This window comes from Colletes latitarsis, chromosome 12 (assembly GCF_051014445.1).
Source record: "Colletes latitarsis isolate SP2378_abdomen chromosome 12, iyColLati1, whole genome shotgun sequence".
Classification (NCBI taxonomy): Eukaryota; Metazoa; Arthropoda; class Insecta; order Hymenoptera; family Colletidae; genus Colletes; species Colletes latitarsis.
This window is the reverse complement of record NC_135145.1, coordinates 497,007-514,379: the sequence shown is the minus strand read 5'-3', so window position 1 is coordinate 514,379 and position 17,373 is coordinate 497,007.

Genomic DNA, 17,373 nt, shown 5'->3' with positions numbered 1-17,373 from the left:
GCCTTTTTCGCATACTTGTTGGCCAGATCCTGGGTTTTTTTCGTGTTTGAATCACGTAGTACTGTGGTAACACAATGAAGCAGTCAATTAAACCTGGTTTCGATCAATATCTTAGAGGATAACACCGGTTAGGTCAGGGCTAGGTCTGGGTTATGCCCGCATCTGGCTCACGATTTTGCCTTCTTCGCATACTTGTTGGCCAGATCCTGGGTCTTTTTCGTGTTTGAATCACGTAGTAATGTGGTAACACACTGAAGCAGTCAATTAAACCTGGTTTCGATCAATATTTCAGTGGATAACACCGGTTAGGTCTGGGTTAGGTCTGGGAAATGCGCGCATCTGGCTTATACTTTCGCCTTTTTCGCAAACTTGTTGGCCAGATCCTGGGTATTTTCCGTGTTTGAATCACGTAGTAATGTGGTAACACACTGAAGCAGTCAATTAAACCTGGTTTCGATCAATATTTTAGAGGATAACACCGGTTAGGTCTGGGTTAGGTCTGGGTTATGCCCGCATCTGGCTCATGATTTTGCCTTCTTCGCATACTTGTTGGCCAGATCCTGGGTTTTTTTCGTGTTTCAATCACGTAGTAATGTGGTAACACAGTGAGGCAGTCTATTAAACCTGGTTTCGATCAATATTTTAGACGATAACACCGGTTAGGTCTGGGTTAGGTCTGGGAAATGCGCGCATCTGGCTTATACTTTCGCCTTTTTCGCAAACTTGTTGGCCAGATCCTGGGTTTTTTTCGTGTTTGAATCACGTAGTAATGTGGTAACACACTGAAGCTGTCAATTAAACCTGGTTTCGATCAATATTTTAGAGGATAACACCGGTTAGGTCTGGGTTAGGTCTGGGATTTGCGCGCATCTGGCTTATACTTTAGCCTTTTTCGCAAACTTGTTGGCCAGATCCTGGGTATTTTCCGTGTTTGAATCACGTAGTAATGTGGTAACACACTGAAGCAGTCAATTAGACCTGGTTTCGATCAATATTTCAGAGGATAACACTGGTTAGGTCTGGGTTAGGTCTGGGTTATGCCCGCATCTGGCTCATGATATTGCCTTCTTCGCATACTTGTTGGCCAGATCCTGGGTTTTTTTCGTGTTTGAATCACGTAGGAATGTGGTAACACACTGAAGCTGTCAATTAAACCTGGTTTCGATCAATATTTTAGAGGATAACACCGGTTAGGTCTGGGTTAGGTCCGGGATATGCCCGCATCTGGCTCATGATTTTGCCTTCTTCGCATACTTGTTGGCCAGATCCTGGGTTTTTTTCGTGTTTGAATCACGTAGTACTGTGGTAACACAATGAAGCAGTCAATTAAACCTGGTTTCGATCAATATCTTAGAGGATAACACCGGTTAGGTCAGGGCTAGGTCTGGGTTATGCCCGCATCTGGCTCACGATTTTGCCTTCATCGCATACTTGTTGGCCAGATCCTGGGTCTTTTTCGTGTTTGAATCACGTAGTAATGTGGTAACACACTGAAGCAGTCAATTAAACCTGGTTTCGATCAATATTTCAGTGGATAACACCGGTTAGGTCTGGGTTAGGTCTGGGAAATGCGCGCATCTGGCTTATTCTTTCGCCTTCTTCGCATACTTCTTGGCCAGATCCTGGGTTTTTTTCGTGTTTGAATCACGTAGGAATGTGGTAACACACTGAAGCAGTCAATTAAACCTGGTTTCGATCAATATTTTAGAGGATAACACCGGTTAGGTCTGGGTTAGGTCCGGGATATGCCCGCATCTGGCTCATGATATTGCCTTCTTCGCATACTTGTTGGCCAGATCCTGGGTTTTTTTCGTGTTTGAATCACGTAGTACTGTGGTAACACAATGAAGCAGTCAATTAAACCTGGTTTCGATCAATATTTTAGAGGATAACACCGGTTAGGTCAGGGCAAGGTCTGGGTTATGCCCGCATCTGGCTCATGATTTTGCCTTCATCGCATACTTGTTGGCCAGATGCTGGGTTTTTTCCGAGGTTGAATCACGTAGTAATGTGGTAACACACTGAAGCTGTCAATTAAACCTGGTTTCGATCAATATTTTAGAGGATAACACCGGTTAGGTCTGGGTTAGGTCTGGGTTATGCCCGCATCTGGCTCATGATTTTGCCTTCTTCGCATACTTGTTGGCCAGATCCTGGGTTTTTTTCGTGTTTGAATCACATAGTAATGTGGTAACACACTGAAGCTGTCAATTAAACCTGGTTTCGATCAATCTTTTAGAGGATAACACCGGTTAGGTCTGGGTTAGGTCTGGGATATGCGCGCATCTGGCTTATACTTTCACATTTTTCGCAAACTTGTTGGCCAGATCCTGGGTTTTTTCCGTGTTTGATCACGTCGTAATGTGGTAACACACTGAAGCAGTCAATAAAACCTGGTTTCGATCAATATTTTAGAGGATAACACCGGTTAGGTCTGGGTTAGGTCTGGGATTTGCGCGCATCTGGCTTATACTTTCGCCTTTTTCGCAAACTTGTTGGCCAGATCCTGGGTATTTTCCGTGTTTGAATCACGTAGTAATGTGGTAACACACTGAAGCAGTCAATTAAACCTGGTTTCTATCAATATTTTAGAGGATAACACCAGTTAGGTCTGGGTTAGGTCCGGGATATGCCCGCATCTGGCTCATGATTTTGCCTTCTTCGCATACTTGTTGTCCAGATCTTGGGTTTTTTTCGTGTTTGAATCACGTAGTAATGTGGTAACACACTGAAGCAGTCAATTAAACCTGGTTTCTATCAATATTTTAGAGGATAACACCGGTTAGGTCTGGGTTAGGTCCGGGATATGCCCGCATCTGGCTCATGATTTTGCCTTCTTCGCATACTTGTTGTCCAGATCTTGGGTTTTTTTCGTGTTTGAATCACGTAGTAATGTGGTAACACACTGAAGCAGTCAATTAAACCTGGTTTCTATCAATATTTTAGAGGATAACACCGGTTAGGTCTGGGTTAGGTCCGGGATATGCCCGCATCTGGCTCATGATTTTGCCTTCTTCGCATACTTGCTGGCCAGATCCTGGGTTTTTTTCGTGATTGAATCACGTAGTAATGTGGTAACACACTGAAGCTGTCAATTAAACCTGGTTTCGATCAATATTTTAGAGGATAACACCGGTTAGGTCTGGGTTAGGTCTGGGAAATGCGCGCATCTGGCTCATGATTTTGCCTTCTTCGCATACTTCTTGGCCAGATCCTGGGTTTTTTTCGTGATTGAATCACGTAGTAATGTGGTCACACACTGAAGCTGTCAATTAAACCTGGTTTCGATCAATATTTTAGAGGATAACACTGGTTAGGTTTGGGTTAGGTCTGGGATATGCGCGCATCTGGCTTATACTTTCACCTTTTTCGCAAACTTGTTAGCCAGATCCTTGGTTTTTTCCGTGTTTGAATCACGTAGTAATGTGGTACCACACTGAGGCAGTCAATTAAACCTGGTTTCGATCAATATTTTAGAGGATAACACCGGTTAGGTCTGGGTTAGGTCCGGGATATGCCCGCATCTGGCTCATGATTTTGCCTTCTTCGCATACTTGCTGGCCAGATCCTGGGTTTTTTTCGTGTTTGAATCACGTAGTAATGTGGTAACACACTGAAGCTGTCAATTAAACCTGGTTTCGATCAATATTTTAGAGGATAACACCGGTTAGGTCTGGGTTAGGTCTGGGTTATGCCCGCATCTGGCTCATGATTTTGCCTTCTTCGCATACTTGTTGGCAGGATCCTGGGTTTTTTTCTGTTTGAATCACGTAGTAATGTGGTAACACACTGAAGCTGTCAATTAAACCTGGTTTCGATCAATATTTTAGAGGATAACACCGGTTAGGTCTGGGTTAGGTCTGAGATATGCGCGCATCTGGCTTATACTTTCACATTTTTCGCAAACTTGTTGGCCAGATCCTGGGTTTTTTCCGTGTTTGATCACGTAGTAATGTGGTAACACACTGAAGCAGTCAATAAAACCTGGTTTCGATCAATATTTTAGAGGATAACACCGGTTAGGTCTGGGTTAGGTCTGGGATTTGCGCGCATCTGGCTTATACTTTCGCCATTTTCGCAAACTTGTTGGCCAGATCCTGGGTATTTTCCGTGTTTGAATCACGTAGGAATGTGGTAACACACTGAAGCTGTCAATTAAACCTGGTTTCGATCAATATTTTAGAGGATAACACCGGTTAGGTCTGGGTTAGGTCCGGGATATGCCCGCATCTGGCTCATGATTTTGCCTTTTTCGCATACTTGTTGGCCAGATCCTGGGTTTTTTTCGTGTTTGAATCACGTAGTACTGTGGTAACACAATGAAGCAGTCAATTAAACCTGGTTTCGATCAATATCTTAGAGGATAACACCGGTTAGGTCAGGGCTAGGTCTGGGTTATGCCCGCATCTGGCTCACGATTTTGCCTTCTTCGCATACTTGTTGGCCAGATCCTGGGTTTTTTTCGTGTTTGAATCACGTAGGAATGTGGTAACACACTGAAGCAGTCAATTAAACCTGGTTTCGATCAATATTTTAGAGGATAACACCGGTTAGGTCTGGGTTAGGTCCGGGATATGCCCGCATCTGGCTCATGATTTTGCCTTCTTCGCATACTTGTTGGCCAGATCCTGGGTTTTTTCCGTGTTTGATCACGTAGTAATGTGGTAACACACTGAAGCAGTCCACTAAACCTGGATTCGGACAGTATTTTGGAGGATAACACTGGTTAGGCTTGGGTTTCGTCTGGGTTATGTCCGCACCTGGCTCATGACTTTGCCCTCTTCGCATACTTGTTGGCCAGATCCTGGGTTTTTTTCGTGTTTGAATCACGTAGTAATGTGGTAACACACTGAAGCAGTCAATTAAACCTGGTTTCGATCAATATTTCAGAGGATAACACCGGATAGGTCTGGGTTAGGTCTGGGAAATGCGCGCATCTGGCTTATTCTTTCGCCTTCTTCGCATACTTCTTGGCCAGATCCTGGGTTTTTTTCGTGTTTGAATCACGCAGTACTGTGGTAACACAATGAAGCAGTCAACTAAACCTGGTTTCGATCAATATTTTAGAGGATAACACCGGTTAGGTCAGGGCTAGGTCTGGGTTATGCCCGCATCTGGCTCATGATTTTGCCTTCATCGCATACTTGTTGGCCAGATGCTGGGTTTTTTCCGAGGTTGAATCACGTAGTAATGTGGTAACACACTGAAGCTGTCAATTTAACCTGGTTTCGATCAATATTTTAGAGGATAACACCGGTTAGGTCTGGGTTAGGTCTGGGTTATGCCCGCATCTGGCTCATGATTTTGCCTTCTTCGCATACTTGTTGGCCAGATCCTGGGTTTTTTTCGTGTTTGAATCACATAGTAATGTGGTAACACACTGAAGCTGTCAATTAAACCTGGTTTCGATCAATATTTTAGAGGATAACACCGGTTAGGTCTGGGTTAGGTCTGGGATATGCGCGCATCTGGCTTATACTTTCGCCTTTTTCGCAAACTTGTTGGCCAGATCCTGGGTATTTTCCGTGTTTGAATCACGTAGTAATGTGGTAACACACTGAAGCAGTCAATTAAACCTGGTTTCTATCAATATTTTAGAGGATAACACCGGTTAGGTCTGGGTTAGGTCCGGGATATGCCCGCATCTGGCTCATGATTTTGCCTTCTTCGCATACTTGTTGTCCAGATCTTGGGTTTTTTTCGTGTTTGAATCACGTAGTAATGTGGTAACACACTGAAGCAGTCAATTAAACCTGGTTTCTAACAATATTTTAGAGGATAACACCGGTTAGGTCTGGGTTAGGTCCGGGATATGCCCGCATCTGGCTCATGATTTTGCCTTCTTCGCATACTTGCTGGCCAGATCCTGGGTTTTTTCCGTGTTTGAATCACGTAGTAATGTGGTAACACACTGAAGCAGTCAATTAAACCTGGTTTCTATCAATATTTTGGAGGATAACACCGGTTAGGTCTGGGTTAGGTCTGGGTTATGCCCGCATCTGGCTCATGATTTTGCCTTCTTCGCATACTTGTTGGCCAGATCCTGGGTTTTTTTCGTGTTTCAATCACGTAGTAATGTGGTAACACAGTGAGGCAGTCTATTAAACCTGGTTTCGATCAATATTTTAGACGATAACACCGGTTAGGTCTGGGTTAGGTCTGGGAAATGCGCGCATCTGGCTTATACTTTCGCCTTTTTCGCAAACTTGTTGGCCAGATCCTGGGTTTTTTTCGTGTTTGAATCACGTAGTAATGTGGTAACACACTGAAGCTGTCAATTAAACCTGGTTTCGATCAATATTTTAGAGGATAACACCGGTTAGGTCTGGGTTAGGTCTGGGATTTGCGCGCATCTGGCTTATACTTTCGCCTTTTTCGCAAACTTGTTGGCCAGATCCTGGGTATTTTCCGTGTTTGAATCACGTAGTAATGTGGTAACACACTGAAGCAGTCAATTAAACCTGGTTTCGATCAATATTTCAGAGGATAACACCGGTTAGGTCTGGGTTAGGTCTGGGTTATGCCCGCATCTGGCTCATGATATTGCCTTCTTCGCATACTTGTTGGCCAGATCCTGGGTTTTTTTCGTGTTTGAATCACGTAGGAATGTGGTAACACACTGAAGCTGTCAATTAAACCTGGTTTCGATCAATATTTTAGAGGATAACACCGGTTAGGTCTGGGTTAGGTCCGGGATATGCCCGCATCTGGCTCATGATTTTGCCTTCTTCGCATACTTGTTGGCCAGATCCTGGGTTTTTTTCGTGTTTGAATCACGTAGTACTGTGGTAACACAATGAAGCAGTCAATTAAACCTGGTTTCGATCAATATCTTAGAGGATAACACCGGTTAGGTCAGGGCTAGGTCTGGGTTATGCCCGCATCTGGCTCACGATTTTGCCTTCTTCGCATACTTGTTGGCCAGATCCTGGGTCTTTTTCGTGTTTGAATCACGTAGTAATGTGGTAACACACTGAAGCAGTCAATTAAACCTGGTTTCGATCAATATTTCAGTGGATAACACCGGTTAGGTCTGGGTTAGGTCTGGGAAATGCGCGCATCTGGCTTATACTTTCGCCTTTTTCGCAAACTTGTTGGCCAGATCCTGGGTATTTTCCGTGTTTGAATCACGTAGTAATGTGGTAACACACTGAAGCAGTCAATTAAACCTGGTTTCGATCAATATTTTAGAGGATAACACCGGTTAGGTCTGGGTTAGGTCCGGGATATGCCCGCATCTGGCTCATGATTTTGCCTTCTTCGCATACTTGTTGGCCAGATCCTGGGTTTTTTCCGTGTTTGAATCACGTAGTAATGTGGTAACACACTGAAGCTGTCAATTAAACCTGGTTTCGATCAATATTTTAGAGGATAACACCGGTTAGGTCTGGGTTAGGTCTGGGTTATGCCCGCATCTGGGTCATGTTTTTGCCTTCTTCGCATACTTGTTGGCCAGATCCTGGGTTTTTTTCGTGTTTGAATCACGTAGTAATGTGGTAACACACTGAAGCTGTCAATTAAACCTGGTTTCGATCAATATATTAGAGGATAACACCGGTTAGGTCTGGGTTAGGTCTGGGATATGCGCGCATCTGGCTTATACTTTCACCTTTATCGCAAACTTGTTGGCCAGATCCTGGGTTTTTTCCGTGTTTGATCACGTAGTAATGTGGTAACACACTGAAGCAGTCCACTAAACCTGGATTCGGACAGTATTTTGGAGGATAACACTGGTTAGGCTTGGGTTTCGTCTGGGTTATGTCCGCACCTGGCTCATGACTTTGCCCTCTTCGCATACTTGTTGGCCAGATCCTGGGTTTTTTTCGTGTTTGAATCACGTAGTAATGTGGTAACACACTGAAGCAGTCAATTAAACCTGGTTTCGATCAATATTTCAGAGGATAACACCGGATAGGTCTGGGTTAGGTCTGGGAAATGCGCGCATCTGGCTTATTCTTTCGCCTTCTTCGCATACTTCTTGGCCAGATCCTGGGTTTTTTTCGTGTTTGAATCACGTAGGAATGTGGTAACACACTGAAGCAGTCAATTAAACCTGGTTTCGATCAATATTTTAGAGGATAACACCGGTTAGGTCTGGGTTAGGTCCGGGATATGCCCGCATCTGGCTCATGATTTTGCCTTCTTCGCATACTTGTTGGCCAGATCCTGGGTTTTTTTCGTGTTTGAATCACGTAGTACTGTGGTAACACAATGAAGCAGTCAATTAAACCTGGTTTCGATCAATATTTTAGAGGATAACACCGGTTAGGTCAGGGCTAGGTCTGGGTTATGCCCGCATCTGGCTCATGATTTTGCCTTCATCGCATACTTGTTGGCCAGATGCTGGGTTTTTTCCGAGGTTGAATCACGTAGTAATGTGGTAACACACTGAAGCTGTCAATTAAACCTGGTTTCGATCAATATTTTAGAGGATAACACCGGTTAGGTCTGGGTTAGGTCTGGGTTATGCCCGCATCTGGCTCATGATTTTGCCTTCTTCGCATACTTGTTGGCCAGATCCTGGGTTTTTTTCGTGTTTGAATCACATAGTAATGTGGTAACACACTGAAGCTGTCAATTAAACCTGGTTTCGATCAATATTTTAGAGGATAACACCGGTTAGGTCTGGGTTAGGTCTGGGATATGCGCGCATCTGGCTTATACTTTCGCCTTTTTCGCAAACTTGTTGGCCAGATCCTGGGTATTTTCCGTGTTTGAATCACGTAGTAATGTGGTAACACACTGAAGCAGTCAATTAAACCTGGTTTCTATCAATATTTTAGAGGATAACACCGGTTAGGTCTGGGTTAGGTCCGGGATATGCCCGCATCTGGCTCATGATTTTGCCTTCTTCGCATACTTGTTGTCCAGATCTTGGGTTTTTTTCGTGTTTGAATCACGTAGTAATGTGGTAACACACTGAAGCAGTCAATTAAACCTGGTTTCTAACAATATTTTAGAGGATAACACCGGTTAGGTCTGGGTTAGGTCCGGGATATGCCCGCATCTGGCTCATGATTTTGCCTTCTTCGCATACTTGCTGGCCAGATCCTGGGTTTTTTCCGTGTTTGAATCACGTAGTAATGTGGTAACACACTGAAGCAGTCAATTAAACCTGGTTTCTATCAATATTTTGGAGGATAACACCGGTTAGGTCTGGGTTAGGTCTGGGTTATGCCCGCATCTGGCTCATGATTTTGCCTTCTTCGCATACTTGTTGGCCAGATCCTGGGTTTTTTTCGTGTTTCAATCACGTAGTAATGTGGTAACACAGTGAGGCAGTCTATTAAACCTGGTTTCGATCAATATTTTAGACGATAACACCGGTTAGGTCTGGGTTAGGTCTGGGAAATGCGCGCATCTGGCTTATACTTTCGCCTTTTTCGCAAACTTGTTGGCCAGATCCTGGGTTTTTTTCGTGTTTGAATCACGTAGTAATGTGGTAACACACTGAAGCTGTCAATTAAACCTGGTTTCGATCAATATTTTAGAGGATAACACCGGTTAGGTCTGGGTTAGGTCTGGGATTTGCGCGCATCTGGCTTATACTTTCGCCTTTTTCGCAAACTTGTTGGCCAGATCCTGGGTATTTTCCGTGTTTGAATCACGTAGTAATGTGGTAACACACTGAAGCAGTCAATTAAACCTGGTTTCGATCAATATTTCAGAGGATAACACCGGTTAGGTCTGGGTTAGGTCTGGGTTATGCCCGCATCTGGCTCATGATATTGCCTTCTTCGCATAGTTGTTGGCCAGATCCTGGGTTTTTTTCGTGTTTGAATCACGTAGGAATGTGGTAACACACTGAAGCTGTCAATTAAACCTGGTTTCGATCAATATTTTAGAGGATAACACCGGTTAGGTTTGGGTTAGGTCCGGGATATGCCCGCATCTGGCTCATGATTTTGCCTTCTTCGCATACTTGTTGGCCAGATCCTGGGTTTTTTTCGTGTTTGAATCACGTAGTACTGTGGTAACACAATGAAGCAGTCAATTAAACCTGGTTTCGATCAATATCTTAGAGGATAACACCGGTTAGGTCAGGGCTAGGTCTGGGTTATGCCCGCATCTGGCTCACGATTTTGCCTTCTTCGCATACTTGTTGGCCAGATCCTGGGTCTTTTTCGTGTTTGAATCACGTAGTAATGTGGTAACACACTGAAGCAGTCAATTAAACCTGGTTTCGATCAATATTTCAGTGGATAACACCGGTTAGGTCTGGGTTAGGCCTGGGAAATGCGCGCATCTGGCTTATACTTTCGCCTTTTTCGCAAACTTGTTGGCCAGATCCTGGGTATTTTCCGTGTTTGAATCACGTAGTAATGTGGTAACACACTGAAGCAGTCAATTAAACCTGGTTTCGATCAATATTTTAGAGGATAACACCGGTTAGGTCTGGGTTAGGTCCGGGATATGCCCGCATCTGGCTCATGATTTTGCCTTCTTCGCATACTTGTTGGCCATATCCTGGGTTTTTTCCGTATTTGAATCACGTAGTAATGTGGTAACACACTGAAGCTGTCAATTAAACCTGGTTTCGATCAATATTTTAGAGGATAACACCGGTTAGGTCTGGGTTAGGTCTGGGTTATGCCCGCATCTGGGTCATGTTTTTGCCTTCTTCGCATACTTGTTGGCCAGATCCTGGGTTTTTTTCGTGTTTGAATCACGTAGTGATGTGGTAACACACTGAAGCTGTCAATTAAACCTGGTTTCGATCAATATTTCAGTGGATAACACCGGTTAGGTCTGGGTTAGGTCTGGGAAATGCGCGCATCTGGCTTATACTTTCGCCTTTTTCGCAAACTTGTTGGCCAGATCCTGGGTATTTTCCGTGTTTGAATCACGTAGTAATGTGGTAACACACTGAAGCAGTCAATTAAACCTGGTTTCGATCAATATTTTAGAGGATAACACCGGTTAGGTCTGGGTTAGGTCCGGGATATGCCCGCATCTGGCTCATGATTTTGCCTTCTTCGCATACTTGTTGGCCAGATCCTGGGTTTTTTCCGTATTTGAATCACGTAGTAATGTGGTAACACACTGAAGCTGTCATTTAAACCTGGTTTCGATCAATATTTTAGAGGATAACACCGGTTAGGTCTGGGTTAGGTCTGGGTTATGCCCGCATCTGGGTCATGTTTTTGCCTTCTTCGCATACTTGTTGGCCAGATCCTGGGTTTTTTTCGTGTTTGAATCACGTAGTAATGTGGTAACACACTGAAGCTGTCAATTAAACCTGGTTTCGATCAATATATTAGAGGATAACACCGGTTAGGTCTGGGTTAGGTCTGGGATATGCGCGCATCTGGCTTATACTTTCACCTTTATCGCAAACTTGTTGGCCAGATCCTGGGTTTTTTCCGTGTTTGATCACGTAGTAATGTGGTAACACACTGAAGCAGTCCACTAAACCTGGATTCGGACAGTATTTTGGAGGATAACACTGGTTAGGCTTGGGTTTCGTCTGGGTTATGTCCGCACCTGGCTCATGACTTTGCCCTCTTCGCATACTTGTTGGCCAGATCCTGGGTTTTTTTCGTGTTTGAATCACGTAGTAATGTGGTAACACACTGAAGCAGTCAATTAAACCTGGTTTCGATCAATATTTCAGAGGATAACACCGGATAGGTCTGGGTTAGGTCTGGGAAATGCGCGCATCTGGCTTATTCTTTCGCCTTCTTCGCATACTTCTTGGCCAGATCCTGGGTTTTTTTCGTGTTTGAATCACGTAGGAATGTGGTAACACACTGAAGCAGTCAATTAAACCTGGTTTCGATCAATATTTTAGAGGATAACACCGGTTAGGTCTGGGTTAGGTCCGGGATATGCCCGCATCTGGCTCATGATTTTGCCTTCTTCGCATACTTGTTGGCCAGATCCTGGGTTTTTTTCGTGTTTGAATCACGTAGTACTGTGGTAACACAATGAAGCAGTCAATTAAACCTGGTTTCGATCAATATTTTAGAGGATAACACCGGTTAGGTCAGGGCTAGGTCTGGGTTATGCCCGCATCTGGCTCATGATTTTGCCTTCATCGCATACTTGTTGGCCAGATGCTGGGTTTTTTCCGAGGTTGAATCACGTAGTAATGTGGTAACACACTGAAGCTGTCAATTAAACCTGGTTTCGATCAATATTTTAGAGGATAACACCGGTTAGGTCTGGGTTAGGTCTGGGTTATGCCCGCATCTGGCTCATGATTTTGCCTTCTTCGCATACTTGTTGGCCAGATCCTGGGTTTTTTTCGTGTTTGAATCACATAGTAATGTGGTAACACACTGAAGCTGTCAATTAAACCTGGTTTCGATCAATCTTTTAGAGGATAACACCGGTTAGGTCTGGGTTAGGTCTGGGATATGCGCGCATCTGGCTTATACTTTCACATTTTTCGCAAACTTGTTGGCCAGATCCTGGGTTTTTTCCGTGTGTGATCACGTCGTAATGTGGTAACACACTGAAGCAGTCAATAAAACCTGGTTTCGATCAATATTTTAGAGGATAACACCGGTTAGGTCTGGGTTAGGTCTGGGATTTGCGCGCATCTGGCTTATACTTTCGCCTTTTTCGCAAACTTGTTGGCCAGATCCTGGGTATTTTCCGTGTTTGAATCACGTAGTAATGTGGTAACACACTGAAGCAGTCAATTAAACCTGGTTTCTATCAATATTTTAGAGGATAACACCGGTTAGGTCTGGGTTAGGTCCGGGATATGCCCGCATCTGGCTCATGATTTTGCCTTCTTCGCATACTTGTTGTCCAGATCTTGGGTTTTTTTCGTGTTTGAATCACGTAGTAATGTGGTAACACACTGAAGCAGTCAATTAAACCTGGTTTCTATCAATATTTTAGAGGATAACACCGGTTAGGTCTGGGTTAGGTCCGGGATATGCCCGCATCTGGCTCATGATTTTGCCTTCTTCGCATACTTGCTGGCCAGATCCTGGGTTTTTTTCGTGATTGAATCACGTAGTAATGTGGTAACACACTGAAGCTGTCAATTAAACCTGGTTTCGATCAATATTTTAGAGGATAACACCGGTTAGGTCTGGGTTAGGTCTGGGAAATGCGCGCATCTGGCTCATGATTTTGCCTTCTTCGCATACTTCTTGGCCAGATCCTGGGTTTTTTTCGTGATTGAATCACGTAGTAATGTGGTAACACACTGAAGCTGTCAATTAAACCTGGTTTCGATCAATATTTTAGAGGATAACACTGGTTAGGTTTGGGTTAGGTCTGGGATATGCGCGCATCTGGCTTATACTTTCACCTTTTTCGCAAACTTGTTGGCCAGATCCTTGGTTTTTTCCGTGTTTGAATCACGTAGTAATGTGGTACCACACTGAGGCAGTCAATTAAACCTGGTTTCGATCAATATTTTAGAGGATAACACCGGTTAGGTCTGGGTTAGGTCCGGGATATGCCCGCATCTGGCTCATGATTTTGCCTTCTTCGCATACTTGCTGGCCAGATCCTGGGTTTTTTTCGTGTTTGAATCACGTAGTAATGTGGTAACACACTGAAGCTGTCAATTAAACCTGGTTTCGATCAATATTTTAGAGGATAACACCGGTTAGGTCTGGGTTAGGTCTGGGTTATGCCCGCATCTGGCTCATGATTTTGCCTTCTTCGCATACTTGTTGGCAGGATCCTGGGTTTTTTTCGTGTTTGAATCACGTAGTAATGTGGTAACACACTGAAGCTGTCAATTAAACCTGGTTTCGATCAATATTTTAGAGGATAACACCGGTTAGGTCTGGGTTAGGTCTGGGATATGCGCGCATCTGGCTTATACTTTCACATTTTTCGCAAACTTGTTGGCCAGATCCTGGGTTTTTTCCGTGTTTGATCACGTAGTAATGTGGTAACACACTGAAGCAGTCAATAAAACCTGGTTTCGATCAATATTTTAGAGGATAACACCGGTTAGGTCTGGGTTAGGTCTGGGATTTGCGCGCATCTGGCTTATACTTTCGCCTTTTTCGCAAACTTGTTGGCCAGATCCTGGGTATTTTCCGTGTTTGAATCACGTAGTAATGTGGTAACACACTGAAGCAGTCAATTAAACCTGGTTTCTATCAATATTTTAGAGGATAACACCGGTTAGGTCTGGGTTAGGTCCGGGATATGCCCGCATCTGGCTCTTGATTTTGCCTTCTTCGCATACTTGTTGTCCAGATCTTGGGTTTTTTTCGTGTTTGAATCACGTAGTAATGTGGTAACACACTGAAGCAGTCAATTAAACCTGGTTTCTATCAATATTTTAGAGGATAACACCGGTTAGGTCTGGGTTAGGTCCGGGAAATGCGCGCATCTGGCTTATTCCTTCGCCTTCTTCGCATACTTCTTGGCCAGATCCTGGGTTTTTTTCGTGATTAAATCACGTAGTAATGTGGTAACACACTGAAGCAGTCAATTAAACCTGGTTTCGATCAATATTTCAGAGGATAACACCGGTTAGGTCTGGGTTAGGTCTGGGAAATGCGCGCATCTGGCTTATTCTTTCGCCTTCTTCGCATACTTCTTGGCCAGATCCTGGGTTTTTTTCGTGTTTGAATCACGTAGGAATGTGGTAACACACTGAAGCAGTCAATTAAACCTGGTTTCGATCAACATTTTAGAGGATAACACCGGTTAGGTGTGGGTTAGGTCCGGGATATGCCCGCATCTGGCTCATGATTTTGCCTTCTTCCCATACTTGCTGGCCAGATCCTGGGTTTTTTTCGTGTTTGAATCACGTAGTAATGTGGTAACACACTGAAGCTGTCAATTAAACCTGGTTTCGATCAATATTTTAGAGGATAACACCGGTTAGGTCTGGGTTAGGTCTGGGATATGCGCGCATCTGGCTTATACTTTCACATTTTTCGCAAACTTGTTGGCCAGATCCTGGGTTTTTTCCGTGTTTGATCACGTAGTAATGTGGTAACACACTGAAGCAGTCAATAAAACCTGGTTTCGATCAATATTTTAGAGGATAACACCGGTTAGGTCTGGGTTAGGTCTGGGATTTGCGCGCATCTGGCTTATACTTTCGCCTTTTTCGCAAACTTGTTGGCCAGATCCTGGGTATTTTCCGTGTTTGAATCACGTAGTAATGTGGTAACACACTGAAGCAGTGAATTAAACCTGGTTTCTATCAATATTTTAGAGGATAACACCGGTTAGGTCTGGGTTAGGTCCGGGATATGCCCGCATCTGGCTCATGATTTTGCCCTCTTCGCATACTTGTTGTCCAGATCTTGGGTTTTTTTCGTGTTTGAATCACGTAGTAATGTGGTAACACACTGAAGCAGTCAATTAAACCTGGTTTCTATCAATATTTTAAAGGATAACACCGGTTAGGTCTGGGTTAGGTCCGGGATATGCCCGCATCTGGCTCATGATTTTGCCTTCTTCGCATACTTGCTGGCCAGATCCTGGGTTTTTTTCGTGATTGAATCACGTAGTAATGTGGTAACACAATGAAGCAGTCAATTAAACCTGGTTTCGATCAATATTTTAGAGGATAACACCGGTTAGGTCAGGGCTAGGTCTGGGTTATGCCCGCATCTGGCTCATGATTTTGCCTTCATCGCATACTTTTTTTTTTTTTTTTTTTTTTTGTCGTGGGGAAAATCTTCGAAAGACTCCCTCCCACCTCCTTGGGGAGAGGTGGGAGGGGTGTGTGGGATTCCCCGCGCCCGTACAACGACAGGCGCGGGACCTACCCACTAAAAACCCCACGGTGACCCTTCGGCACGCTTTGGGAGGATACCGGGAATCGCTCGAAGCATTCTTCCGGTATCCTCCCCGTGCCCGCGCTTTCGCGCCCATCCCCCGGGGGGACAATCGGTCCCCCCAGTAGACACACTGCCTCATAGCGGCGGGACGGGGCCACTCCATCCCGCCGCTATCCGTCCCGGGGCCGCGTTTAGTGGCGGCTGCGAGCCCCAACTCGCAACCGCCCGCGACCCCGTTTCCACCCCTCGGCGGCAGGGCGTTCATGGCCGCACCAGACCGCCGAGGGTGCCTCCCCTTGCGTCGGACCGGTAGGGGGAGACACTCCTACCCCCAACCGGTCCGACCCGGCGCCGCCTGGCGGGAGGAGGGTCCCCTCAGGACCCCCCTCCCAGCCTAGGTCATCCGCCACGCCGAGGCGGCCGCCCGCGACGCCTCGCGACCGGGCGACGACCTCGGGCCACCGCACGAGCGCGAGCTTCAGCGCGCCGCTGAAGCTCGCGCTCCCTCCCCGCGGCCTCCTTCTGCAACATTACGTTCTCGCAGAAGGAGGCCACGGCCCTCCACTTCTCCTCGCTGCCGAGCATGGCGCGCACCACGCCCGGCAGCGAGACATCCCGCCCGACGACGCCGACCAGGACACGGCGCTCCCCCTCCCACGCGGGGCATACCTCCAGGGTATGATCCGCCGTGTCCTGCTCAGCGTCGCAGTGGCAGCAACGCGCCGTCGGCTCCTTCCCTATCCGGCACAGGTATCTTCCGAAGCTGCCATGCCCGGAAAATACCTGTGCCATCCGGTAGGTGAGGCTGCCATGGCCTCTGTCCAGCCACTCCTTCAGGAGTGGCCGAACCGCCCCGACAGTCCGGTGCCCCGCGGTTGGCAGAGCCAGCCGCTCCTGCCACGCGAGCAACACGGACTGCCGGGCCTGGCGCTTCAAATCGCCCCAAGCAGGTTCCTGCCCGCCCGGGACCGCCCCCACCCCCGCGCGACGGTCGACGCGGTGCCGGTACATCACCGCGTGCGACCGCGCGAGCAGGTCCATGGGCGGCATCCCCGCTAGAACCGTCGCCGCCTCATGTGACATGGTCCGATACCCGCGGACGACCCTGAGCGCCATGCGCCTCTGCACCCGACGCAGCATAGTCATGCTGCGCCGGGAGGCAGCCAGGTCGTCCGCCCAGACGGGGGCCCCGTATAGGGCCACCGACTGGACCATTGCCACATAGAGGCGACGAACTCGGCCCGCCGGGCCCCCCAGGTTGGGCAGGATCCGGCCCAGAGCCGCAACCATCCTTTCCAACCGGGGGACCAGGCAGCGGAAATGCCCCTCGAAACGCCAGTGGCTATCGAGGATCAGCCCTAGATACCTGATCTGGGGCTTCACCTCGATGTCAGCCCCACCCACCCGGATCAGAGGGGGTGGCGGATCCTGCCGAGGTGAATGAAACGCAATCACCTCGGTCTTATGGACCGCCACCGTCATCCCCATCCCCCTGATCCGGTCGACGACGCGTTGCGACCCCTCCTCCGCGCGACGCATGGCCCTCCCCCAGTGCGCCCCGACGGCCAGCACCAGTGTGTCATCCGCATAACACACCGTGCTGACGCCGTCGGGGAGGCCGGCCCGCAACACCGAGTCGTACGCGATGTTC